This window comes from Bactrocera latifrons, unplaced genomic scaffold (assembly GCF_001853355.1).
Source record: "Bactrocera latifrons isolate USDA-ARS-PBARC rearing strain unplaced genomic scaffold, ASM185335v1 scaffold_120, whole genome shotgun sequence".
NCBI lineage: Eukaryota > Metazoa > Arthropoda > Insecta > Diptera > Tephritidae > Bactrocera > Bactrocera latifrons.
The window spans coordinates 469,028-475,103 of record NW_017534631.1 but is presented as its reverse complement, the minus strand read 5'-3'; positions in this window follow the sequence as shown (position 1 = coordinate 475,103).

The following is a 6,076-nucleotide window of genomic DNA, read 5'->3' as shown; positions in this document are numbered from 1 at the left end:
TCCTTAAAATAATCGAAACTCCAAACTTTTCTAATAATAATAATATTCGGTTATTGCAAGTGGTGTGTGGTACGTCAAGATAAACTTTCTCCAATTGCGGCAATAAAAAGTTGGTTATTATCTATCTGCACCCCTCTCCATTAACAGTAATGGCATCCCATTTCCATTCCATTTCGTTTTAAATAGAAACTTATGATTTCACCAGACCAAATACCACACTATACTGTCAATTTCGTTAAATGTAATGATTATTCAGGAATAAATTGTGGGTTTTCTTCGCACAAGAATCGACACTTTTCGACGAATAGCGAGTACTATAAGTAGATTATTGCGACCATAAAATAGCAAAAGTCGCTATATAAGAAAATTATGTGAAAATATAATTATATTGATCATACTATAGTTTAAGACATAAAGGTAGATTTTTTCATAAATTTATATAACTTTGTCGAATTTTTTAAAAATATATTGCATTAAAAATTTTTAATTTTTTCTTACTTTTTGTTATAGAGAGATATTTATGATAAAGAATATTCGTGCCATGTTAAAAGTAAATTTTCAAATTAGAATCGAAAAAGAATGGCAGTTGTTGCAATTGTTCGTAAAACCGCTTCAGTTGCCACGACAGTAAAATGGCTAAAACTTCGGAAATAATATGAATTTTGAAAATTCCTATTAGAGCTATATTATTGAATATCTAAACTAGCGGAATATGAAAGTATAAAATGACGATTTTTTACAGTTTTTAGACTAGAACACCCCTTGAATACCGAAAATGTATGAAATAGGTCTACTTCCTGGATAGCTTCTTAAAAAAATTCATGAGAAAGCGCGTTTTTTAAATCGATTTAATCCCTTCGACTAAGTAAATGTTGACCATTTTGCAAGACGGAATATCTGCTGTCATCAAACAAACAATCGTCGCACTTGCGACTTGGCGCCTATGTTGAGGGTCATAACTTCGAAGTCGTAGATAATTTCGTCTATCTTGGAAGCAGCATTCACACCAACAACAACGTCAGCGTCGAAATCCAACTCAGAATAACTCTGGATTCTTCGGACTGAGTAGGCAATTAAAAAGTAATATCCTCTTTCAACGAAAAAAAGACCAAATTCCACAAGGCTCTCAATATTCATGTACGAGGACAACATCTGACAAGGTGGGCTCACGAGTTCGAGTACCGTAGTCGATGGAACGGTGAGCTGTAAAATCTCTTATGTAACGACATTGATATAGCTCAGCGAATTAAGAGGCCGCGGCTACGCTGGCACGTCCTCCGAATGGATGAAAACATTCCAGCTCTGAGAGTATTCGTCGCAGGGTCCGCCGGAGGAAGCAGAGGAAGAGGAAAACCTTCACTTCATTGGAAAAATAGGTGGAGAAGGAGCAACAGCGAAAAGGAAGAACGACTGGCGCGCTGTTGTTAGCTCTTCTTTAACCTCGTAAGCGGTGATTCTACTCTAGAATTAAAAAAAAATCGATTTTTTTTCATATATTTAAAGTTTAGATCCTTAAAAAATATTCTCCAAAGGATTTTTAAAAATTAAAATTATTTTAAGAGCTACATTTACTTTAGTGACGCAGTACCTAGCCCGGTAGGTAGGTAGACTCACTTTTTTAAACGCGTTTTTCTCGAAACTAATTTTTTCCACACGGTACCGGCATTATCTCAAGTTCTATACAACCGATTCACTTGAAATTTTGTGTGAACCTTATTTATATAATCCTTTATCCTTTATCTTTATATAATCCTTAATCCTTTGTTTTTAAAAGTTAAGGAATTTAAAAAAAAATCGTAAAAAATGAGTTTTATTTTCAGGCAGTCGTCATTTTTCAAAAAAAAAAAAAAAAAAAATTTCGTGTTCCCTAAAATAGGGACTATAACAGTATCCTTACTGATTAAGAATTTCTTTTGATTTTTTTAAGAACACCAGGAGTGTCAGGATCCTCAATGTCCCCAGGATGCTCCATTTTATTTTACACCTGTCTCTCCCCCCCCTCTAATTATTTTAATTTTTAATATGTTTTTGTAATTTTTTTTTCTGTATTCTTAAGATATAATATCAATAAAAACATCATAAAAATATAGATAGTAAAAATATATATTTTTTTTTAAATAAAGTTCAAAAAACTGTCCAAAATTTGATTCCTCAGTAGAATACCCCCTTAAAACTTTACCTATCAAGCCAAATGTCATGTTTATATGACACCTTAGTATTAGGTGAAGAAGAAGTAGCAGGAAACTGACTAATGTAAGATCTTTTAATCGTTATAATGATTTTGACCGCTTTTGTCGGGCTCCTCCTATTATGAGATGAATTTATAACTCGAGTTTTGACAACGAACATGAACTGATCAAACAATTTTATATGGGTCGCAGAACTGCTAGCTTATTTTTGCTGTTTTTAACGACTTCTCTTAAGCCATTACAAGTAATCCCTTCCAAATTTATAATAATAGAATGTGTACGTACACTCTTGGCATATACTGTTATGCTGTCTACTAAGCTTCGCAACAAATTTCATGCAATAGATTTTTTTCTTGCTTTTGTTGATGTGGGAATTGGTGATGAATGAAGGTGTTAAAGGTGCAGAGTGAAGTGAGCAGAAGGTGAACAGAAGGCGAACACGAAGAAAACCATGGACTAGTTATTGTTATTCAGTGTGGGCTGATGCAACATTGCTATTGTTGTTGGCGTTTTTGTACAATTTGTACAGATTTGCAAAATTTATAATGTACCTGTTGGTCGAGGTGACAGATGTGACGCTTATGCAATTTGWATGCATTTACATGCGACACAGACACAGACACACATACATATATAGTTTATGCACTTGCAAGCGAATATGCAACTATGCATAGCAAATGTAATTAGAATAATAAAGCTAATAATAGGGGGAAATAGTTTATTGAATCGCTTCAAAGACTACATTTTTTATTGTAAAGTTGAGAGACAATTTGGTGCTGGTGATCGCTTTTAGGGATATTAATATTCTTTAATATAATCTTATGTAAGGGTTCAGGTTCGAAAGATGACGGCTGGGTAACTGTCAAGTTACTGTGGGGAAATGAAGAAGCGGGAAAGGGTAAGTTGTACGGTTATGGTGGTGCTGCCGGGCACATAGTAGTGATAAGCAGACAAAGATGCAAAATTACATAGATGTTGCTACCATAATAAGACTTCTCCTTTTAGGAAAGTGGGGATTGCTTACGGTCAAACATTCTATCAATCTCTCTACCAGTGTTACCAGTATTATTAAGAAACTAGAAAAAATCTTAGCACCGACCGTACAAAAGCTGTAAAATCTTTAACAGATCCAGTGTGTATAGCAAATATGATATAAAAAGATTTTTATCTTTGTTTTGACCGATCAGTTTGTTCGAAGATTTGAGCGCTAACTTGTACAATATTAATTGTAGTCAAATAAATCAGGTTTTCATATATAGGACAAGCAATTGATCGTTCCGTTTGTACGGCATCTGCATGCTATAGTGATCCGATATCGGTAATTGAAACAAATGAGCAGTTTCTGGAGCAGAATAAGATTTTCCAAACTTCAAATCCAATCTTAACAAGTAACGAAGGTTTAAGTACGGGTGCAACTGAAAATTTTCTACTCTTCCAACTTGTAAGAATCAAAGTCAGGGAAATACTTTAAGGTGTAAAGCCAATCACCTTGGGTAAAGTTAGTCGAGGTTTGGAAAATCCGACTATTAGTTATATAGGGGTTAAGTCATCTTTTTGCTCAAATTTAACTCTTTTAGGCACAAAGATACTGTTATGAGTAAAACACGCTCTCTTACTTTTATTGGAATCACTCGCGTATTTGTCGATATATACGGTAAAAAGTCATTCGAAAGTTCGAAAATCTTTATAGAAAGTATATGGGGGCTAGGGAAGTATTGCTCTGATTCAACCCATTTTTGAGGTACAGACATACCCCTTAATTTCACACATTGCCCGACATTTTCGATCCAAAGTCAGCTATAGGTACCTGGGTTTAAATATTCGTTACCCGAAGTCTTGATCAGGTTTTTTTGGATTTAACCCATATTTGGTCATAAGATGGCCACACAACAGACATTATACGTGTAAGTTTTATCCCATTATTTGAATTGCTTCTTGATTTGTGTACTGGAAACTGAACGAATCGAGTGGAATTTAGGCGTGGTTGTTGTCCGAATTCGTCTATTTTCCCATTGTGACATAAGAATGTAAGAAGAATGCCATTAAATTTGGTTGAATCTCGAAATATGGGATTTCACTAAAAAGTGAACGGTGCCAACCTCGTTGTCCTATTTTCACACCGGCTCTTTTAAGGCTCTTTCATACCATGACAGTCGTAAAATATAATGTATCTGGTGTATTTAGTTATTGATTTATCGCGCTTTTAGTAGTTTTTAACGGTAGACGGGGAGTGAGCAGGGTCCTCCCTCCAATTTCATCTATTTTCAAACTTTGCTTGTTGTAGCTTAAGTGATTTAAGAGATATCTACATAAAACTTGTTACAAGGCGGTGCCGAGCCCACTTTTTCAGCTCACAGGTGTCCCTTGCTACATCGATTCTCTGTACTAAACTGCTGCTTTATATCTTAATTTGGTTCTTAGTTATGGGACTTCAAATGTTTTCATTTAATAGCGTGTAATAGTTCTGGGCGTGGCAGTGATCCGATTACGCCCATCTACGAACTCGAAATTTTCTTTATTCTAAGGAATTCATTCTGTTAGTATCATCGAAATATCTAAATTTTTAGTCAAATTACAGCTTGCACGGACGGAGGGACGGACAGACAGACAGACAGTCAAACGTATTTCAACTTTTCTCGTCACTCTGATCATTTATATATATATAACCCTATATCTATGCCGTTTAGTTTTAGTTGATACGTATAACCGTTAGGTGAATAAAACTATGATACTCTGTAGCAACTAATTGCAAGAGTATAGTTTACGTTTATAAGTACATTGTGACCAAAACGAACCCGGAAATTGTAAACAAAAAGCAAAATATTTAGTACACTTATACGAACGATTTTTCTAGTCCTGGAAACACTTTTCCTAAGGATTGTTTGGGATGACTTTCGGCTCTTTCAGCGAAAGTTATTTTATATATTCAATCGACTGAAAACGGATACCATTCCAAGATTGTTAACATGTTTGCATGTCAAACTCATAAACCCATATCTCATCGACAGATGCTCTCCACAAATGTTGACACAATCAAGAATATTCAAAGAGTCCTGTTTTTGGTACTCTTTTTGAAAACAATTCAGCTTTATCGAGGTGAGTCGAGCACGATTCATATTGCAACACCATAATTAGTTTGAAACTAGTCCGTACCATACTAATTCATATCCTTAAGCTAAGTGTATATATATTGAGAGCCGGCACTATAACGTTTAACAAGCGAATTATAACGGGTAATACAGATATATAGTCATCTTTACCAACGCAATCGCTGAGAAGCCGCAGAATTCCTGCTCGGTAAGCTGATGTTACCGCTCGAACGCCCTCGGGGTATTAAACAATTGAAATGTGCCAACAAGCAGATAGTAATCGTAGATAATGTAATTGCTACAACAGAGTACAACAAAAATAAAGATTTTACTTGGCATCTTCAATTGCAATTATTTACTACTTCACTTAAACGACTCGGGTTGCGCATGATGATTGCATTCTCAATGAAGCATAAAATTTCAGTTGTTCAAATCGTTTTAAAATAAATCAACGGAGATCAAATGAACTCTTTAACGATGCTGACTTATATTTACATACAAACATACGGTGATTGGAATTTTCGTATATGTTTACTGTAAGATGCTCACATGTTTACTGGCAATTAGGGGGATTTATTTTGATCGGCGTAGTTCCTAAATTTCGAATGCGGTAGATGATTGCTTTGATTTGATTCACCAACTGTGAAGAGTAAGTTGAGTTTATTTATTTTCGTCTAACACAGCTCGAACTTCTTTATCGTAAATAATGTCTCCTCATTCGGTCCAGACTCAAAAGTTTTTCAGTTTATATCTCTGTTCTCTCTAACTAATCGGGGGTAATCCGTAAACGTTATACTC